Source organism: Lithobates pipiens, unplaced genomic scaffold (assembly GCF_037356315.1).
Source record: "Lithobates pipiens isolate NorthernLeopardFrog02 unplaced genomic scaffold, aLitPip1_a1.2 Scaffold_67, whole genome shotgun sequence".
In the NCBI taxonomy this organism is placed as follows: domain Eukaryota; kingdom Metazoa; phylum Chordata; class Amphibia; order Anura; family Ranidae; genus Lithobates; species Lithobates pipiens.
Window position 1 is genome coordinate 107,527 of NW_027507889.1, and position 23,208 is coordinate 130,734.

The 23,208-nt window shown below is 45.6% G+C and overlaps 1 long non-coding RNA gene across 1 annotated transcript in view; it reads left to right on the forward strand.

Moving 5' to 3' along the window:
* Positions 1–2,161: 2,161 nt before the first annotated feature.
* LOC143959110 (uncharacterized) overlaps positions 2,162–23,208 on the forward strand; it is a 30,322-nt gene continuing 9,275 nt past the window's right edge. Inside the window, exon 1 of the long non-coding RNA XR_013270172.1 lies at positions 2,162–2,820. This is a non-coding gene — a long non-coding RNA (uncharacterized LOC143959110). The remainder of the gene's footprint in view (positions 2,821–23,208) is intronic.

Consider the following 23,208-nt stretch of genomic DNA (forward strand, 5'->3'; position numbering starts at 1 on the left):
TGGTGTTTAGGCTGACTATTGGTCCGAGGCTGAAGTGGTTAAAGGAACCTATTTAGAAAATAAACAAAGCTTTACAACCCCTTTTAATTCTTTAACCGCTTCCTGCCCGCCCTATAGCCGAATGACGGCTTTAGGGCGGGCGGCTTCCCTCGCCTGGCCGTCCCTGGACGGCCTGGTGTTTACTTCCGCAATGCGCGCCGCCGCGGGCGCGCATCGCGGAAGTTCTGTGTTTGCCGTGTCCCCCGGGGACAGGCAAACACAGATCGCTGTAAACGGCCAATCACAGCGGCCGTTTACAGCGTGATCGGCGTGTCCAATGGGAGATGATCTCATATGTAAACATATGAGATCATCTCTCAGCGCCGCTCTCCCTCCTCACACAGACAGCGTGTGAGAGGGGAGAGAAGAACGGCTGCAGCAGCCGTCAGTGTAAAAAAGAAAAAAAAAAAAAAAAAGTCAAAAAAAAAGTGCCATCCTCCCCCAGAGCCATCCTCCCCCAGAGCCATCCTCCCCCAGAGCCATCCTCCCCCAGTGCCATGCCCCCCCCAGTGCCATCCTGCCCCAGTGCCATCCTGCCCCAGTGCCATCCTGCCCCAGTGCCATCCGCCCCAGTGCCATCCACCCCAGTGCCATCCTGCCCCAGTGCCATCCGCCCCAGTGCCATCCGCCCCAGTGCCATCCACCCCAGTGCAATCCACCCCACCCCAGTGCCACCTGCCCGCAGTGCTATCTGTCCCCAGTGCCACCTGTTGTCAGTGCCATTTGTCCCCAGTGCCATCTGTCATCAGTGCCACGTATAAGTGGCATCTGTCATCAGTGCCACGTGTTATTAGTGCCACATAGTGCCATCTGTCATCAGTGCCACGTATTAGTGCCATCTGTCATCAGTGCCACGTATCAGTGGCATTTGTCATCAGTGCCACCTGTCAGTGTCACGTGCCATCTGTTGTCAGTGTCACGTGTCATCAATGCCACTTATCAGTGCCATCTGTCATCAGTGTCACGCGTCATTGGTGCCACGTATTAGTGCCATCTGTCACCGGTGGCACGTATTAGTGCCACGTGTCATCAGTGCCACGTATTAGTGCCACGTGTCATCAGTGCCACATATTAGTGCCACGTGTCATCAGTGCCGCGTATTAGTGCCACGTGTCATCAGTGCCACGTATTAGTGCCACGTGTCATCAGTGCCACATATTAGTGTCATCTGTCATCAGTGCCACGTGTCATCAGTGCCACGTATAAGTGTCATCATTGCCACGTATCAGTGCCATCTGTCATCAGTGTCACGTGTCATTGTCCTGGTATTTCAAAAGTGTAATAAGTAGTCAACAAGTTAGATGTGTAATTTATGCTTCTAGAACACGTGATGGCGCTCCCTGCATGTTGGGCCTCTCTATGTGGCCAGGCTGTGAAAAAGTCCCACACATGTGGTATTGTAATACTCAGGAGGAGTAGCAGAATTTTTTGGGGGGTGTCATTTGTGGTATACACATGCCACGTGAGAGAAATAACCTATTACAATGACAATTTTGTGGAGAAAAATAAAGAAAATGAAAAATCTTCATTTTGCAAAGAATTGTGGGAAAAAAATGACAACATCAAAAAGCTCACCATGCCTCTTACTAAATACCTTGGAATGTCTACTTTCCAAAAAGGGGTCATTTGGGGGGTATTTGTACTTTCCTGACTTGTTCGGGTCACAAGAAGCGAGATAGGTCACCAGTACATCAGATGTGATCAATTTTGTGCGATTCGCACCACAGCTTGTAGACTCTCTAACTTTCACAAAGACCAAATAATATCCACTAATTTGGGTTATTTTTACCAAAGACATGTAGCAGTATAAATTGTGGCCAAAATTTATGAAGAAAAATTAATAATTTGCATAATTCTGTCACAGAAACAAAGAAATATGCGTTTTTTTTCAAAATTTTCGGTCTTTTTTCATTTATAGCGCAAAAAATAAAAACCCCAGAGGTGATCAAATACCACCAAAAGAAAGCTCTATTTGTGGGAAAAAAAGGACACAAAATTCATTTGGGTACAGTGTTGCATGACTGAGTAATTGTCATTCAAAGTGTGAGAGCACCGAAAGCTGAAAATTGGTCTGGGCAGGAAGGGTGTTTAAGTGCCCAGTAAGCAAGTGGTTAAAGAATAAGTCTCTTTAACATGTTTACCGTATATATATTTTGTGTATGGCTAAAGTTACACCAGTTTACCACCTTGATCTAAATTACTCCTGATTTAAAAAAGCTTCATTTCTATAAATGTCCAATTTCTTTTCATTTTAGTACCATTTTTTGATCTTATTGGGTTTTAGGAGAATGCCTTTTCCTAAAGCTACTTCAGCAACACTTAAAAAATGTTTAGTACTACTTGGTTGGACTTGTGTATTACATCCTTGCTGTTTTTTTTTTTTTCTTTTCAGGCCAGCTGCATAGCATCACTTTTCAGAGACAAGAGGAAGATTACTTGAAACTGACTGTACGCTGCAGGCCCTGTATCTTTGTTCTGGGACATAACTGCAGTGCCCGAGGCAGGGTGGTTAATGCTCTTTTGGGTGATCCTCTTCTGCCAGTTGGAACATGTTGTGACCCAGACACCTGTAAGCGAAGGCGCATTAGTTTTAGACATGGCAAACAGACTTTGGTAAGTTTGGCACTGCCTGAGCAATATGAACTAGTTCATCAGCTGGTAGCTCATCAAGGTAAATGGGACACCATTCCTGAAGAGGATTTGGATATACCAGAAGATGAAGAGGACCCTGCACACAGATTGGCTGAGCTTGAAGTAACCTTGCCTTACCACTTGCTGCAGGTATGTGTTTTTTTTTTTGTTGTTATATAGATATGTTCTAAAATATTGTGTATTGGTGAGTCTCCATTAAATAAAAAGTGAAGTTACAGTAATGTGTACATTCTTAGAGGTTTCTGATCACTGTGGTATTGGAGTAGATCTGAGGAAGCACAGGAGTATATCTCCTTTTTTGGGTCTAAAACTATTAGACAGGGGCCAGGGGCGGACTGACCATTGGGCCACTCGGGCACTGCCCGAGGGCCCCATGCCACCAGGGTGCCCCATCAGGGCTGCCCCACCTCTCCAGTACCTTCTCAGCCAATAGAAACATGTCTGTGTATACTGTGTGTGGGTGTGTTTGTGTATACTGTGTGGCCCCATAATTTGATTGCCTGGGGGCCCCATGAGTTGTCAGTCCGCCGCTGGTCCTAGCACATGAATTGGGAGAAGGGGAAAGATGTAAGGGCATGTTGGATGAGTAAAGAATGAAGTATATAGGGAGTATAGGGCTACATGTGGTGGTGGGGTAGCGGGGTGTTGTGTGTCTGAGCAGGGGATCGGGGGCAAAGCTCCTGTTTTCTACATCTGAACTAGGTGTTTATGGGAGAAATGTTTTCAGTCATCTGGAACCTGAGAAAATTATCCAAATTTGTGCCTGTCATGGTGTTGCGCCATTAGTTGTTCTTAGCTTTTTTTTTTTTTTTTTTTTTTTTATTTCTTTGTGACCTGTAAATTGTACAACTCAGTTGAATAACATTTTTAGATCAAAAAGCACAAGGAGAAAAAAATGGACTTTATAGGCACCGATTATAAAAATAACAGTTTATTAAACACAAGATACAAAAGGGAATTTTCATTAAAACTTTATTTTGCAGAGTCAATACATGCAAAACTGTTGCTTTTACTCTCTAAAACAGCAAAAAAAATGCCAAACATCATAGTCCTGCAACAGTGTATGGTATGTAGTAACACGCTTGCTCTACATCTTTTGCATATGAATGCTTCATCGGGAGCTTAATAGCTGTTCTACAAAAGACGGGAGTGACATATAAGCATATACAAAAAAATGCGTAATTTAACAAAGTACATTGGTAGTGTTCCACATTTTTTTGCAGAATTCATCCCAAAGGGTAAATCTGCAGCAGATACCCATAAGTGACATGCAACTGGCGATTTAAGGTTCAATGTGGGGGGGTGCCCGTTAAACAGGAAAAAGTAATATTTGTAAAAAAAATAAAAAAAATAAAAAAAAAAGCAAGGGTGAATATCCCCATATCATCAAAGTGTCCATTATTTGAGAAAAGATAGCAGATTTGAAAAAACCCAATTCCTGCATAAAAGCAGACGAGGGAAGATGGCAAATAGTATTGGCCAAAAGCCCTACCTCTGCACATAGACCATACAGGAGCGATCTCATAGGTAGCCAGATAGTAGATGGTATTAATGTAATAGTAACCAACATAAACAGACCACAGTGACCTCAAACACAAACATATGATAACAAGGGTTTAATATCTATATATAGTACCTAGTATTCATAATACAAAGAACATTGAGGCGTTTGACACTTAGCTACTCTCACCTGTTAAATAAACTAAGGTGAACAAATCAAAGCCATCTGGTATCTTAGTTAAAGCAAGGAGACAGACTGTGTGCTGGGCTCCTGGTAGTTGGCCCTAACAGTTTTCTATCTAAAAACAATAAGGCCCCTTTCACATGGGACAGATCAGTAATGATCCACCGCTTGATGATCGGCTTGCTCAGCGGGGATTGCTCCGTTTGTCCCCGCTGAGCTGGCAGATAACAGGGCGCTCCTCGCACACTGTGCAGGTACCGCCCTGTCGGCTCACAGTTCTCCTCTATGGGGGATCGGATGAACACGGACCATCTGTCCATGTTCATCCGATCCGCTCTGCAGACGGATAGAAAAATAGTATTTTCTTCCGTCTGCAGAATCGGACAATGGCTGAGGCGGACGATATCGGGTGTCTGCGGATGTTCAACTACAGACACCCGCTATCCCATAGGAATGCATGTATGTCCGTATTTTATCCGCAAACGGATGGATGAAATATGGACATACTGTCCGCATGTGTGAAAGGGGCCTAAAACATGTATCCAATGACTGGATCTGAAAGGTAAACTGATATTGTAGCAATCTAGGAATTGGTAAGAACAAGTCCAAGAATCAACAAAGTAGCTAAGATAGTCCTCATAGTAGATGAAGGGAATACACACCTTGATCTGCAGAAAATTTGTAAGCAGCTGAAAGCAACAGAGAGCACCAAGACAACTGACTGCCTGTGAAGGATTCCCTCTTGTAGAGCTAGACAGGGCTGCTCTATATACACACCCCAGACAGGTGTGTGGCTGACTTGGCCATCACCAAGGTGCACACCCACACCCCCTAGTGGCCAACAGCCAGAACTACCACTGATGGAAAAATGCCACTTAGAGCAGATGTGACCCATCAAACACGGGGATGGTAAAAGGGGAGATAGTGGGGCAGAGGATGGTTGGCCTGTAAGATGACTAGAACAATTAGGGGGAGGAAAGAAGGGAACCACAAAGGCTCCGACCACAATGCACCCCACAATCAGATTATATAAATACTGTATTGCGGCTTTCTGGCCGCACACACAACCATCATACCAGTATGTCACAGGGATCCGAAGCACAATACCAAGAGGAAATCCACTGCCAGGCTTCTGGAACAAAAAGACATAAAATAAGTTAGATGTAGTATATTCTAATGTATAAAACGTATAATAAACTAGAAATTAGGGGAAGATACTGCGCTGTAGCCAAAGTGGGGATCAACAGCTAACACCCAAACAAACAAAGTTCAGTGAAAATGGGGAAAAGGTGGTGTAGCGCTAGTGAGTGAATTGAAAAATAACTCCAAAAATTGTATGTTGAGAAGTGATGATAATAAAACTAATACTATAACACATGCATGTGACAAAATGTGCAAAAATGCGTAAAAACACAATGCAAATATTCGCTAATATGTGTATGCGTGTGTGTATATGTATGCGTGTGTGTATATGTATGCGTGTGTATATATAATGTATATGTGTGTGTGTGTGTGTGTGTGTGTATGTGTGTGTGTATGTGTGTGTGTATGTGTGTGTGTATGTGTGTGTGTATGTGTGTGTGTGTGTATATATATGTGTATATATATATATATATATATATATATACAGATAATCACTACTGTAAGGGGTTCATTTTTTTACTGTAGAACTGTGAAAGTAATATTTACAGTAGCTCTGTACGATAAAGGGCTCATTTTAGTTTTTTTTTAACCCCATTATGTTACTGGCCGATCAATTATGAAAATAGTAATCGATTTCATAATCGATTAGTTGACGATTAAGCGATTAGTTGTTTCAGCCCTAGATTTGACACTACGGGGGTCTCGTTCATTGTCCTGGCAGTTATCTCACAGGATCGGGGTGGGGGGACTGGAGGATACTTTAGCATGAGACTAAATGGATTGAACGCCTGAGTTTGTATAAGATTTATTACTGTTGTCTTGATTTTATTTTGGTCTAGTTTAATGTTCCTAGATTTTCCTTCTTAAGTGTACTACCTCATGGGCAACTATATAAAAAATGTGTGTCCATCCTGATTCTTGAATGTACATCTCTTGCTATATAGCTATATATATATATATATACACACACACACATACATATACACACACAAATCTTGGTGGATATCAGTGGCTGTAATATAAGTCCCAACAAAACAGTCCACATGGATAATGGAAAAGTGTCAGTGTTGGTATTCCCAGTAAAAAGATCAGACAGCCACACAATTCAGTTGGACTGGGAACAGCGACTTATCTGGAGTGATTTCAGAGAGAAATACTCTTACCAGAGAAAATCGACACATCTGTCGTTTGACAGTGGGTCAACTGCGCTCGTTATCTCAGGTGATGTCAATCAGGTGTTGTATGTCGGTGGTAGATTCACGTAAATCGCCGCACTGTCTCCGGATTTCAGACTCCCAATATCAGTGGCTGTAACGTGCGTCTCCCAGGTCAGCAGGGTCCAATTCACATTGGGGTGCCATCTTGTATCTCCGATGAAAAAGCTGTGCCTGTAATCTCCAAAATATATAATATAATGTATAATAAACTAGAGCTGCAACTAACGATTATTTTCATAATAGATTAATCGTCCGATTATTCGATTAATCAGATAAAAAAAACTGAAAGTGTATGTATATGTGTATATATATGTGTATACACACACACGTACGTGTCCCCCCCCGGTGTCTCGGGTTTTCTCACCCCTTCATTGTGACAGCGGCTCCTCCTCGGTGTGCCGGGGTGGTGTGGGGCGGAGTCTCAGTCCGGAGCCGCCACACGTGACTCGGCCAACTCCTCCAAATAGAGCGAAGGGCACCCCGAAGCTGGGAGATGGATGCACGCATGTGCAGAGCACAACCTCCAATCATGGCAGCGCTGGAAGGCTGCTGGGTAGAGGGGAGAGGGGGACCCGAAAGCAGCGCAGGCGCGTTGCTGGCGGGACGTCAGCTGGGTGGAGAATGCAAGCAGGCGTAGCTGCGTAGTCATGGACGTGGTGCATGCGTAGGACACGGGAAGATGCACATGATTCTAATGGACCGGCAGGGGGGGGGGGGAAGGTGCAGACTAGGGGTGCAACGGATCAAAAACTCACGATCGGATTGTTCCTCGCATCAGAGTCACGGATCGGATCAATTTTCGGATCATTAAAAAAAAATAACACTATCCCCGCCCCCCACAGCCACATTGTTTAAATAAAAGGTATAACACTATCTCCCCCCCCCCCCCCAATAAAATGCAGCTTTTTACAAGCATAAACAGTCAGCATATCACTGATTTGCGCCAAGCTCACCACTGATCAAAGTTCCTCCAAACAGACCGCAGTGATGAGTCCCGGGATGCCTATTGGCGCAAATCGTCAGTGATATGCTGACTGTTTTTATGCTTGTCATAAGCTGCGTTTTATTGGGGGGGAGGGGGTGGGGGGGAGATAGTGTTGTACCTTTTTTATTTAAATCAACAATGTGGCTGTGCCAAGCAAGTGGAAAGGCATAAATAGGATTAGATAATTAACTGCTATCTAATAGATAGTAATTAGGTTAGATTAGGTAATGTAGTGGTACCTGCATAAAAAGTTTTGAATGAGGGCAGGCAAGGCATCCAGCGTGACTCCTCCAGAATTCCTTCACTTGGGCTGACACAGGCTGAACGCCGTGCTGGGGTGACGTCAGCGCGCAGCTCACCGCTGCTGGGTGTACCAAGATGGCCGCCAGCTCCAGCGGATCGCATGGTGCGGACCAACTAATCGATAATGAAAATCGTTGACAACGATTTTCATTATTGATTATCGATAATATCGATTAAGCGTTTCAGCCCTATAATAAACCAGCAAGTAAATTACAAACTGCAATCAAATTGCAGGGTACAGTAACAAACTCAATATAAATCTAAACCAGGCACATATGACCGCGGTAAGGGATTGGATGACGCTTATATCACCAAAAATTTGTATAATCAAAGGTGGGGTACACCTATAACAAAAGGAAGAGAGAAAAAGGAGGGGGGGACAGGGTTAAAAAAAGGGGGGTGGGAGAGAGTGACAGGAGGCATAGCAACAGCAAGAGATGTACATTCAAGAATCAGGATGGACACACATTTTTTTATATAGTTGCCCATGAGGTAGTACACTTAAGAAGGAAAATCTAGGAACATTAAACTAGACCAAAATAAAATCAAGACAACAGTAATAAATCTTATACAAACTCAGGCGTTCAATCCATTTAGTCTCATGCTAAAGTATCCTCCAGTCCCCCCACCCCGATCCTGTGAGATAACTGCCAGGACAATGAACGAGACCCCCGTAGTGTCAAATCTAGGGCTGAAACAACTAATCGCTCAATCGTCAACTAATCGATTATGAAATCGATTACTATTTTCATAATTGATCGGCCAGTAACATAATGGGGTTAAAAAAACCTAGAATGAGCCCTTTATCGTACAGAGCTACTGTAAATATTACTTTCACAGTTCTACAGTAAAAAAATGAACCCCTTACAGTAGTGATTATCTGCTTTTTTTTTTCTACTATAAAGGGCTCATTTTAATTTTGTTAACCCCATTATGTTACTAAATGTCTTAGACCTGGTTCATATCTATGCGTTTTATGGTGCTTTTTGCAGAAATGCACTACAGTTCATTTACATGGTTTCCTATAGGACACGTTCACATCTGAAAGGGTCAGGGACTTTTAAACGCAAAATGGTGCTTTATTTGTTCACTACACTTCAATAGAGAAGCTGCAGAAAAGCATGTAATGCATTTTTTCAGCAATTTGTGTTTTTTAATTTGGCCAAAAAAATGCATATTGCAGTAAATTCACGTGCGCAAAAATCAAAACGCACTGCAGAAGCAGATCAAAAGCAAACTGTATAGGTGTACCGAGCCTTATGCTGGCCACACGGATCAATTTTCAGATGAGAATATTCAGACGAAAAATCTTTGTACATTCGCTGAAAGAATTTTGTTTGAAATTTTCACTTGTTTTTAACATTCTGTTTTTAAAATGAACTATTTCTGAATGAAAACTACATACTGTCAGAAAACTTCTTAGTCAAAGGAATTTTCAATTTCCAAATTTTCCCGTCACTGTGATTGAAAATGACCATCAATTTGACCCACTTTTTTTTTTGTTTAAAAGGCTATTAACCGATTAATCTAAACAATAATCGGCCAACTAATCGATTATGAAAATTGTTGGTTGCAGCCCTAGTCAAATCTGTGGCATAAATCCAAATGCCTACTTAGGTTTAACATAAGGGGGTAAAGTTGACGACATCAAGTCCTATGTGAAGGGCAGGAGAAAATGTTAGGGTTGTGTCCTTAATACTGTCAAATGTGGATCAAGTGTACTTTATGACGTAGAAGTCAGGGAAGGTGTAGGAGCATTGGGCATCAAGTGTGGTGCTAGCTAAAGAACATGTGAAAGCTAAATCTGTTGTGACTGGCAGAAGAAAAGGAAGTGGAACCTGACCCAGATGGGTTCTGTAGTAGGTTTAGTGCTTGTGCCGCTCCAAATCCTAGATGTGTATTAGTGCGTGAAGTTGTAGATGCATTAGGATTTGGACTCGTACGTGTCGAGTCACAATGCGATCTTAAATTGGATAGAAGCATTTAACACTCCTACAAAGTCCATTCTTTCAACTGCCAATTAGAGGATTCCTAAAGGGGGGAAAAAAAGGTGGGGAGGGGGCAAAAGAAAAAAGGGGGTTGGTACATATAGTGGTATGAGATGTACAGCGCCAATTTCCACTAGTAGTTAAAGTAGTAAATGTATGCATTTACAGGTGAATAACAAACCTGTTACATCTGAAGAAAAACTGCCCCAAAGCATGATGCTGCCACCACCATGCTTCACTGTGGATATGGTGTTCTTTTGATGATGTGGTGTTTTTGTGCCAAGCCTGTTTTTGGAAAATTTAGCCAGGCTTGGATGTTTTTCTCAAAAAAAAAAAAAAGCTTCCGTCTTGCCACTCTACCCCATAGCCCAGACAAATGAAGAATACGGGAGAATGTTGTCACATGTACCACACAGCCAGTACATTCCAGATATTCCTACCTTTTTAATGTTGCTGTAGGCTTCTTGGCAGTCTCTCCAGTCTTTTCGTCTTTTCATAAATTATTGGAGGGACATCCAGTTATTGGTAATGTCACTGTGGTGCCATATTTTCTCCACTTGATGACTCTATTCACTGTGTTCCATGGTATATATAATGCCTTAAATTCTTTTGTACCCTTCTGACGGATACCTCTTTAACAATGGGATCCCTCTGATGCTTTGGAAACTCTCTGTGGATCATGCTTTTGCTGAAGTATGCGACTAAGAAAATGTCAGGAAAGACTTTATAGAACTGAACTTTATTGGGGTTAATCGGAAGAATTTTAAATGATGGCACTTAGAAATAAAGTAGCGGCTAGTGTGCCAACATCCCTGAGATGGATCTCACAAAAGTGAGTATACCCCTCAGTTTTTTAAATGTTTTGTTAGCTTTTATGTGACAACACTGAAGAAATTACACTTTGCTACAATGTATAGTAGTGAGTGTATAACAGTGCAAATTCGCTGTCCCCCTCAAAATAACGCAACAGCCATTCATGTTGAAATTGACAACAAAAGTGAGTAAAACCCCTAAGTGAAACTGTGTCCGATTTGGGCCCAATTAGTCACTTTCCCCCTCTGCTGTCATGTGACTCATTAGTGCTGCAAGGTCTCAGGTGTGAATGAGAAGCAGTTGTGTTAAATTTGGGGTTATCGCTCACTTTCATACTAGTCACTGGAAATTCAGCAAGGCACCTCATGGCAAAGAACTGAGGACCTGAAAAAAAGAATTGTTGCTCTACATAAGGATAGCCTAGGATAGAATGCAGAGACCCTGAAACTGAGCTGCAGCATGGTGGCCAAGACTAACTGCATTTTAACAAGACAGGTTCCGCTTAAAATGGGCCTCACCATGGTCGACCAAACAAGTTGAGTGTGCTCAGCGCCATATCCAGAGGTTGTCTATGGGAAATGTATGAGTGCTGCCAGCTTTGTTGAATGGGTGGGGGTCAGCCATTCAGTGCTCACACCATAAGCCACACCTCAAATTGGTCTGCATGGCTGTCATCCCAGAAGGAAGCCCATTTAAAAGAAGCGCAAAGCCCGCAAACAGTTTGTAGACAAGCGGAATAAGGACATGGTCTGACCATGTCCTGTGGTCTTAGACAAATATAAACTTATTTGGTTCAGATGCTGTCAAGCGTGTGGCAGCAACCAGGTGATGAGTACAGACCAGTGTCTTGCCTACAGTCAAGCATGGTGGTGGGAGTGTCGTGGTCTGTGGCTGCATGAGTGCTGCCGGCACGGGGGCGCTGCAGTTAATTGAGGGAACCATGAATGCCAACATGTACTGTGGCATACCGAAGCAGAGTATGATCCGCTCCTTTTGAAGACTGGGCTGCAGGGCAGAATTCTAACATAACAACCCCAAACGCACCTCCAAGATGACCACTGCCTTACTAAAAAAGCTGAGGAAAGAGGACTTAAGTGGCAACCTGTGAAGCTCTGGTGAACTCCATGCCCAAGAGGGTTAAGACAGTGATGGAAACAATTGGTCCAATTTGAACATTTTCACTTGGATTTAAAAAAAATGAGGGGTGTACTCACTTTTGTGTGTGTGTGTATTTCTATATTGCCCTGTTTCCCTGAAAATAAAACCTAGTGTGATTGTCTGTGATGGCTGCAATATAAGCCCTACCCCCCAAATAAGCCCTAGTTAAATTCCTTGTAGGTCTTATTTTCAGGGTAGGGCTTATTTGGAGGGTAGGCCTTATATTTTATTCACCTTCTGACACAGCTCCTCTCTTTAGCCATTGGGTTGTTAGGCCACCTTTAGGAGAGGACTAGGCATAACATGTAATGAGAACTCAGAACTTCTAGTTCCACCCAAGGGGCGGTCCCTTAGGTAACAACCCCTCAGCCTGCCATGCAGCTTCAGTTTTATTTTGCCTAGTGGAGAAGGACCTAGGAACCCTGCAGGCCCATCGGTCCATTTTTTATTTTTCTGCAGAAGCTTTGCTTTTTGCGCAAGACAGCAGATCACAGCATCTGCTATCAACAGCCGGCTGGGTGACAGGCTGGATACCCTTATCCTTGTAGTCCAGCCTGGTCAGCAAGCGCGTGCAGACCAGAGCTACGCACTGGGCCAGCCACGACGTACCTCAGCTCCAGGTGGTTAATGCTCTGGAGCACACACATGACCGGGGTACTGATATCTGCGTCAGTGGGCCGGGCCAACAGCCACCCTGTACTGATCGGCGAGTGGGTTTGTGATGGAATGTCTCCCAGCTCTGCAGGACTGGTAAGTACAGCTCTACCTGCCTCGGTGGGGCTCAGCAGCTGGGAATTCCCTGGGAGGTCTATTTGGGGGTCCCTCACCACCTCTTCTCTCCCTGTCCCCATCTCCCCCCCCCCCTCCCCGTGGGGATGCTACGTGAGTCTGCTGAGCCGTGTGTCAGATGCAGAGGCTTTCTGGGGGGGGGGGGGGTCTGTGCTGGCTGTGCCCTGATGTGATTCTCTCCCTGGGGGGGTGTCTGGTGGCTGTGCCTGTCGATCGCTGCAGTGCTGTTCGCCACCATTTCTCTTCCACTGTCCACTGTATACAGTGTTCGGCTATCTTGGGTGAGGGCAAGGAGCAGCATGCTTTCCTGGAGCTTGGCGGCCATTTTCCCTGTTTTGTGTGGTTTATACTTTGTATGCTCGGTGGCCATTTTTCTTGGCGCCAGAACACGTTGTGGATCAGTTCAGCTCCATAGGCAGCAACTCTAGACAGCGCAGTGTGATCTCCTATGCACCTGGGGGCTGACAAGGGACACGGGCACTACTAGCTGGACAGCGCAGAGCCAGTCAGGGTGGTGAGTCCTGCGGGAAAGAGCCTCTCAGCCAGCAGCAGTTAGGAGGGTGGGACCATCACTGTCCTAAGTCCCCATTGGGTGGCAGACAGGGGTAGGGTCAGCATTGCTTCAGAAACTGGTGTTTCTTCCCCCAAAATCCAGGCAATTGCAACCGGTTCGCCTGCAGATGGATGCTTTGTCGGTTTCCTGCCCCCCACCTTCCTCCGGGGAGAGCTCTGACAAAGACTCGGGCCCTGCTGAGGCTGGTGACCCCTGTTCTGTCGTTTTCAGATGACACTGAGTCCGGTCCATGCGCGACAAAGAGCTTGTTGAAGCACTTATCACAGCTGTGCGTGATACCCTGAAGATTCAGGAGCCAGCAGATCCCTCTGCTGATGTAGCGGTCCCTTTTGGGTCCCGTAAGCCAGCCTGTTAACCTAAGGTGTTCCCGTATCTGACTTATTTTGACAAGTTCATTTACAAGGAATGGGGTCGACCACAACAGACCTTTTCGGTCCCCAAATACATTGCAGTGCGTTACCTCCGGTCGTGGACCCCCCAGTATCCAGGTTAAACAAATTCACCACGATCCCGGGAGAGGGGACTCCTGCATTTAAGGACCCCACAGACAGGAAGGCAGAGGCAATGGCTTGTTTCTTTACGGTTGTGGGGTCAACCATGCAACCAGAACTGCCATCTGCACTTGTCTCAGACACTAACTGATTGGGCAAAACTGTTGCACTGCGAATTGGGAGAACGGGCTTCTCCTGTCTGCGTGGAACTAGAAGACAACTAGTGCAAGACCTTAAGTACGTTTGTGACGCAGCCCTGGATACCCTGCCTCTGTTATCCAGGGCTTCAGTGTCAGCAGTGGTGCTGAGGTCCCTGATTTGGTTAAGATGCTGGTCTACAGACCAGGCATCCAAAAAAGCCCTGACGGATCTTCCCTTCCTTGGCGATCAGCTCTTTGGATGACATTATTAAAAATACCACAGGTGGTAAGAGTAGTCTACTCCCACAGGCCAGGAAGGCTAAGTAGCCATGCTGTAGACAAGGGCCCTCTTTATCCGCTCACAAACTGCTTTTTCGTCTGCCTGGGGCTTCGTCCAAGTGTCCCCAGCACGACAGGACGACTTCTGAAGGACCCAAGAGTCCCTGAAACCGAAAGCCTGTGAGCAAAAGTGCTACCGCATGAAGGTTTGCCACCACCCGTGACACGGTGGGGGTTCGCCTTTGGGAGTTTGCAGCCCGGTGGACCTCTTGGCTGTCTGACCAATGGGTCTTCGATCTGATTTCCTCCTGCTACAAGATAGTTCCTCTCTTGGCCGCAAGGGACCTGCTGAGTCGTGGGGTGATAGTACCTGTTCCGTAATTGGAATGTTTCCAGGGGTTCTACTCAAACCTGTTTGAAGTCCCCAAGAAGGAAGTACCTGCACATACCCATATGCCTCCGGCATCAGAAGTTTCTGCGACTTGCAGTCAAGGAAGCCCACTACCAGTTTGTGGTGCTCCCCTTTGGTTTGGCATCAGCCCCCGAGTCTTTGCCAAGGAATTGTCTCCTGTTTTGGTGTTGCCGTGGGATCGCGATCGTGGGATACCTAGACGATCTCCTCCTGAGAGCATCTTCCGCTTCAGAGTTAGGATGTGGCGATCACCATGCAGACCCTGCAGGAATTTTGGTGGCTGTTGAAAGTAAAAAAACGTCTGTGATTGTACCAACTCAGCGTTTGGAGTACCTATGTTTACTGCTGGACTCCACGGAAGCGAGTGTTTCTCCCTTCAGACAAGCTGCAGACTCATGTTAGTAAAACTGCTAATGAACCGCAGGTAGTCGTCGCTATGTTTCTGCATGCAAGTCCTGGGGCTCATGGTGGCCTCCTTTTTGAGGCAGTACCGTATGCCCAGTTTCACACCAGAGTCCTGCAGAAGGAGATTTTGTCAAAATGGGACATATTTCCGTTGTCCCTGGATCGGCAGATTCAGTTGAGCCAATTAGTCAAGGATTCCCTGCTCTGGTGGCTGAGGTCCCTGGCACTTCCATCGAAGTTGCTCCTACCTCTGAAATGGACACTGATCACAACGGACGCCAGCCTATCAGGCTGGGGTGGAGTAATGGGAGTTCAGTTGACCCATTGTCTCTGGTTGGTGGAGGAATCCAAGTTGCTGGGCAATCTGCTCGAACGGAGAGCGATCAAGCTATACCTCTCCACATGGTCGATAAGACTGCAAGGGCGTCTGATCAGGATCCAGTTAGACAACACCACGGCTGTGGCACACGTCAATCACCCAGGAGGAACAAGAAGCTCGGCCGCTGCACGGAAGGTCGCTCCCATACTTCGGTGGGCAGAGCGACATTTATCGGCCATTTACATCCCGGGAGTGGAACTGGCAGGTGGACTAAGTCGCCAGATGCTGGACCCAGGAGAATGGGCGTGGCATCCGTAGGTGTTCACGCTACTGTGCCTGCGGTGGTCCACACCCATTCTGGATGAAAACCTGTTGGAGTGTGCAAAAGACCTGAAACTGGGACGGAGATTTATCTTTCAACAAGACAATGATCCCAAACATACAGCAAAATCTACAAAGGAATGGTTCACAAATGTATCCAGGTGTTAGAATGGCCAAGTCAAAGTCCAGACCTGAATCCAATCGAGAATCTGTGGAAAGAGCTGAAAACTGCTGTTCACAAACGCTCTCCATCCAACCTCACTGAACTTGAGCTGTTTTGCAAGGAAGAATGGGCAAGAATTTCAGTCTCTCGATGTGCAAAACTGATAGACATACCCCAAGCGACTTGCAGCTGTAATCGCAGCAAAAGGTGGCTCTACAAAGTGTTAACGCAAGGGGGCCGAATAATTTTGCACGCCCCACTTTTCAGTTTTTTATTAGTTAAAGTTTAAAATATCCAATAGATTTCGTTCCACTTCACAATTGTGTCCCACTTGTTGGTGATTCTTCGCAAAAAATTTAAATGTTATATCTTTATGTTTGAAACCTGAAATGTGCCAAAAGGTTGAAAAGTTCAAGGGGACCGAATACTTTCGCAAGGCACTGTATTTCTCCAGCAAGGAGTTGACCAGAGATTGGCATTAAGCACCATCAAAGGACAAATTTCAGCATTGGCTGTCTTTTTTTTTCCCCAACAACCCCTGTCATAGCACTCCTTAATGAGTACCTTTGTCCAGGGGGTTCCAATGAGCAGAAGTTCCACTGTAGGGTGTAACCCCGCTTTAAGTATGCCTGTGATGTGGCCCTGGATACGGTCCCCCTGCTCTCTAGAGAATCGGTATCGACAGTGGTGCTATGGCGCCTGTTTTAGCTGAAATGCTGGTCTGTGGACCAGGCATCTAAAAAAGCTCTGGCGGATTTGCCCTTCCAAGGTGAGAGGCTTTTTGGAGCTTCGCTGGATGACCTATTAAAAATGTTACCGGTGGGAAGAGCACGTTGCTCCCACAGTCCAGGAAGGATAAGGAGCCATGCCATAGGCAAGGGCCCTCTCTTTCCGCTCGAACTGCTTTTTCGCCCGCCTAGGTCGGCAGGTAAGTGCTCCCACTCAGACAAGGGGCCTGCTGAATGACAAAGTATTCCTGGTTTTGCAAGCCAAACAAGTCTGTGAACAAACATGTTACCGCATGAAGGTTTGCTCCTGCCCAACTCTCGGGTGGGGAATCGCCTTCAGGAATTTGCAGCCCAATGGACCTCTCTACTGTCCGACCAGTGGGTTTGTGAGCTGGTTTCATCGGGATACAAGATGGCGTTTCTTTCTTGTCCACCAAACAGATTTTTGCCCTCCAATGTACCTCTACTTCCAGCTCACCGGAAGCCCTGTTCGGGGGCCGTACAGGACCTGCTACTGCGCGGTGTGATAGTACCTGTACCGACTCTGGAAAGGTTTCAGGAATTCTACTCAAATCTGTTTGTAGTCCTCAAAAAGAAAGGGGTATGTCCAATCCTGGACCTCAAGGCCCTCAACAGCTTTGTGAAATTGCAAAGGTTCAGGATGGTATAAGCACTCCATCAGGGGGACTTCCTGGCATCCCTGGATATCCAGGATACGTGCTTACCTGTACTCATATGCTTCAGGCATCAGATTTCTGCGATTTGCATTTGGAAGAGCACTATCAGTTTGTGGCTCTCCTTTTTTGGCCTTGCGTCAGCACCCAAAGTTCTTTCAAAGTGTTAGGCCCAATTCTGCTGCTGTTAAGGCAACGTGGAGTCACAATCGTGGGTTACCTAGACAACCTCCTGAGAGCAGCTTCCGCCTCAGACTTAAGGGAGGGTGTAGTGATCACCATGCAGACTCTCCGGGAGTTTAGTTGGGTGCTGAACCTAAAGATGTTGGCGTTGGTGCTGACTCAACACCTGGAGTGCCTGGGCTTGCTGTTGGAGTCCTCCAGAAGCAAGCGGTTTTTATCCCTTCAGACAAGCTGCAGACTGTTCAAACTGCAGTGAAGTTGATAAACTGCATATGGTCGTTGCTGCGCTTCTGCATGCGCTTTCTGGACCTCAAGGTAGCCACATTCGAGGTGGGACCGTATGCTCAATTTCACACGAGTCTTGCAGAAGGAGATTTTGTCAAAATGGAACAAATGATCCCTGGATTGTCAAATTGGGGTGAACCAGTTAGTCAGGGATTCCCTTCTCTGGTGGCTGAGATCTCTGGCCAGATTGTTCCTTCCTCTCAATTGGACAGTGATCACAACGGATGCCAGCCTGACCGGTTGGGGGGGGGGGGGAGTGCTGGGTGTACAGTCGGCCCAGGTCCTTTGGTCGCGGGAAGAATTCCATCTGCCAATCAATGTGCTAGAGCTTCGGGCAATCAGACTTTGCCTCTCCATATGGTCAATGAGGCTACAAGGGCAGGATCCAGTCAAACAATGCACGCAGTGGCGTACGTCAACCAAGGAGGAACAAGGAGCTCAGCTGCAGCATGTGAGGTTTCTCACATCCTCCAGTGGGCAGAGTGACATGTGCCGGCCATATATATCCCGGGTGTAGAAAACTGGCAGGCGGACTACCTAAGTCATCAGATGCTGGACCCAGGTGAATGGTCGTTGCATTTGGAGGTATTCAGGCTCCATTGCCTAAGGGGGGGGGGGGGGGACCAGATGTGGACTTCTCGGCTCAATCAGAAGGTGCAGAGGTTTGTGTCCAGCACAAGAGACCCCTGGGTGGACGCGTCAAGCACTCAAGCTTCTTCCACGTCTGCTGCGCAGAGTGGAGGCCGAGGGGATTCCAGCAATTCTGATTGTCCCAGATTGGCCTCTGCGTCCTTGGTACGCCGACCTAGTACAACTGGTGGCGTATGTTCCTTGGTGGCTACCGCTGTGAGAGGACCTTCTAGCGCAAGGTCCGATCCTTCATCCTGCTTTACCATCGCTGGTTTTAACGGCATGGCTGTTGAAAGCCAGGTGCTAAAGGACCGAGGTCTGTCAGACTCAGTCATTTCCACAGAAGTCGTCTTCCCTGAAGATTTACCATCGTACATGGAAGGTTCCACGTGTGAAGAGATGGTGTGACGTCCGCACTTATTCAGTTTCCAGTATCCTTGCAGCAAGGAGTGGATCAGAAACTTGCCTTAAGCAACATCGAGGGACAGATATCTGCCTTGGCTGCCCTTTTCCAACATCCCTTGGTGACTCACTCATTGGTGAGTATCTTTGTGCAAGGGGTTCAACACATAGTCCCTGCGGTTTGACCACTGCTACCTCCGTGGGATCTGAATCTGGTGCTATCAGAAACCGGCATTTGAGAACATTGGGGAGATTCCCTTGTTAACACTCAGAAGTTTTTCTAGTAGCTATTAGCTCTGCCAGGAGGGTTTCTGAATTGGTGGCATTGTCATGCAAGTCTCCCTACCTGGTCGTCCGCAGCCCTCTTTCCTTCCAAAGGTGGTTTCGGCATTCCATCTAAATGAGGTCCTTGCGTTGCCTTCCTTAAGTCCTAAGCTGACACACCCAAAACAGGTTGCCTTACATTCCCTGGATGTGGTCTGGGCTCTACGAGCGTATCTGTCTGCTTTAGCTCCCTTCCAGAAGTCAGACTGGTTGTCTCAGGGGCTGGTCCAAAAAAAAGCTCTGGCGGTCTCGTCAACCATTTCTCGGTGGATCAAACGGATTGGGGTTCATGCCTATGCCTTAAAGGGGCAGGTCCCCCTTTTCCTGTCACGGCTCATTCCACCAGAGCAATTGGGACCTCCTGGGCTTTCTGACATCATCAAGCGTCTGTCTCCCAGGTGTGTAAGGCGTCCGTTCACACTTTCACTAAATTCTACAAAGTAGACGTGGATCTCAAAAGCTTGCTTTGTCCAAGGTTTTGCAGGCGGCTGTGTAAGGTTGCAATTACACTTTAAGTTACTAGTTTGTTATGCATCTTTTGATGCATAAGTTTGCTACTGGTTTTGATGGTAGCTGTTTAAGATGGTGACTCCTCTGTTGAGGTGTTCCCTTTGTTGTGGGTGAAGTTATGTTTTGCTGTTTCCACCCCTTGTTTTTTGCTTGGGGACATCCCTAAGGTCAAGAATTAAAGGAGCTGTGTCCGTCAATCAACGAAAGAGAAAATGGGATTTTTGTACTCACCGTAAAAACCTTTTTCTCTGAAGTTCAGACAGACACAGCACCGACCCCTCCTATTTGTACTGCTTTTTGACGTACTGAGCCGCAGGAAGCAGGGTGAGGCAGTTGTAGCCACAGGGACCGCCCCCTGGGCGGTGCTGAGCAGTCTTGCTGTTTTTACACATGTTACATGTTCTAAGTCCTCTCCTGAAGTGGTTTGATAACCCAAAGGTCAAGAATTAAAGTTGTCAATGAACTTCAGAGAAAAGCATTTTACTGTGAGTACAGAAAGCCAATTTTTTTTTTCAGCTTTCAGTGCTGTCGCACTTTGACAATTGCGCGGCCATGCTACACTGTACCCAAACAAACTTTTCTTCACACAAATAGAACTTTCTTTTGGTGGTCTTCACAACCGGGTTTATTATGTACAATAAAAACCCCAAAAATTTTGGAAAGGTTTTTTTACTCTGTGTTCGTGTTTACATGGCTTAGATTAAGGCTGTGATTGGACGCAGCCAATCACATGGTTAAAGAGCCACAGCTCTTTACACAGATCGGAGTTGCGCCGTGACCTAGCAACATAACGTGGCTGTGCGAGAGTGGCTGTTCTGGGCCGCCGTCCTATGATGCTGTATAGAACAAGAGCTGCACCGCTGTCATTTGACAGTGGTTGGGTAGCAAGCAGTTAGAGATTTAAAAGAATAGCCTTTTTATAATACAAAAACAGCTGATAATCGCTACTATAAGGGGTTAATGTATACTTTGGAACACTGAAAGTAATATAAAAAATTACATACTCACTGGCCACTTTATTAAGTACACCTGTTCAATTGCTTAGCAACACAAATTGCTAATCGGCCAATCACATGGCAGCAACTTCATTTAAGCATCTAGATGTAGGGAAAATTACTTTCTGAAGCTCAAACAGAGCAGCGGAATGGGGAAGAAAGTGACTTTGAACATGGCATGGTTGTTGGTGCCAGATGAGCTGGTCTGAGTATTTCAAAAACTGGGATCTTCAAGCACAACCATCTTTAACCACTTGCTTACTGGGCACTTAAACCCCCCTCCAGACCAATTTTCAGTTTTCAGCGCTGATGCACTTTGAATGACAATTGCGCGGCCATATAACACTGTACCCAAATGAAATTTTTATCATTTTTTTTCCCCACAAATAGAGCTTTCTTTTGGTGGTATTTAATTACAGCTGGGAGTTTATTTTTTGCTAAACAAACAAAAAAAGATGCAAAAAAAAAATCCTGTTTAATAGTTATAAAATTTTGCAAACAGGCCATTTTTCTCCTTCATTGAAATGCCCTGATGAGGCGGCAGTGGTGGGCACAGATAAGATGGCACGGATGGGTGGCACGGATATGTGGCACTGAGGTGCAGCACTGTTGAGGCAGATTGTGGGCACTGATGGGTGGCACTGTGGGCACTGATGGGTGGCATAGGCAGGGGGCAGGTGGGCACTGATGAGCTGGCCGTGACTGAAGTCCCTCTCACGGCCGCCGGTGATCGGCTTTTTTTTTTTCCTCGTGCTGTCAGCGTGAGGACTAAAAATAGCCGATTTACCGGCTTTGTGTCACATGATCAGCTGTCATTGGCTGACAGCTGATCACGTGGTAAGGGGTCGGGATCGACCCCTTGCTCCGATCCGTGATCAGGCGAGTCTTATTGACTCGCTGATCAGAGCGCGCCGCGTGTGCCCCTCAGGGGGCGTGCAGGCTGCTCGTGCACGGGACGACGTCAATAGACATCGTCCCGGCAAAGCAGGTCCGCGCTGTAGCCGTCATTCGGCTATAGCGCGGATCGCTATTGGTTAGGGAATGGTCAGAAAGAGAATATCCAGTGAGCGGCAGTTGTGTGGATGGAAAGTAGTTTTGTCAGAAGAATGGGCAGGTTTGAGATGATAAAGGCAACAGTAACGCAAATTAACATTCTTTACAACCAAGGTATGCAGAATGCCATCTCCACTTACCACATTAAACCTTGAAGCAGATGTGCTACAGCAGCAGTAGACCACACAGAGTGCCACTCCTGTCAGCTAAGAGCAGGAAATATAGGCTACAATTCACACAGCCTCACAAAAGTTGCACAATAGATTGGAAAAATGTTGCCTGGTCTGAGTCTTTATTTCAGCTGCGACATTCAGATAGTAGGGTCAAGATTTGGCATAATCATATAAAACGACGTCTGATGAAACAAGCAAGGTGGAGATTGATGCGCAATCATGTCACTTCCGGTTTATTTATACCCGGTCTGTGGAACGCACGCTGTCCCAGACCTATGGACTACTTTGTTTTGATTTGCTCCTGGCAGGTCCTAAGTGCCCAATTTTAGATTTGATTACAAAAAATTCCCTTTTTGGATTTACACTGAGTGTTTGCTTTTCCTATTCGTTCATATGTGGATCTCCCACTATTTAATACGTCGTGAAGGAGGCTATTCCATTGGACATCAGGATCAAAGACAGATCTAAATACATGCGCTTTTTCCCCTGCAGGGGTGTAGCTATTTGAGTGTGGAACCAAAAGGGGAGCATGAGTGTTCACTATTTTTGATATAAGATGTGATCTATTCTATTCTATCCACAAGTCACATTGGAAAATCATTTATGGACATTTGCACCAGTTACATTGGAATGCCAAAGGGCAATATATTTGATTTTTGATATTTTTTATCCTGCCATACTTCACATTTTTAATTAGTGCAACATCTAATTATTGTGGTGTATATCTGGACTTTCGGTTAGCATTTTGCACTTATCAGTTTCAACAAATTCTAATGGCAATATTCGGATATTGCTCTACATCAAGTTAATATGGGTTTTACGTTATATATTAGCACCTGCACCACTTTGTCAGTTTGCACATTTATGAAGGATTATGCACTTTAGCACTTCATCGGGTTTATGATCTGACCGTGCACAGTCCTTTTTACTGTTAGCTGTTCTGGCTGTGCCATTTACCTCTTTACATACAATGCAAGCCTTGTATCAGTGGTTCAGGCTGGTAGTGTAATGGTGTGGGGGGTATTTTCTTTGTACACTTGGTATCAATTGAGCATTGTTTAACCACTTCAGCCTCTGAAGAATTTATCCCCTTCCTGACCAGAGAACTTTTTGCGATACGGCACTACGTCGCTTTAATTGCGAATTGCGTGGTTGTGCGACGTTGCACCCAAACAATGTTTTCCTCACAAATCGCTTTCTTTTGGTATTTGATCACCTCTGCAATTTTTTTTTTTTTTTTTTTTTTTACGCTATAAACAAAAAAGCGACTGTTTTAAAGGAAAAATAAAGCTAAGCAAATATTTTTTATTTTGCTATAATGTCCCCAAAAAATATAAAAACAAATTTCTTTCTCAGTTTAGGCAGATATGTATTGT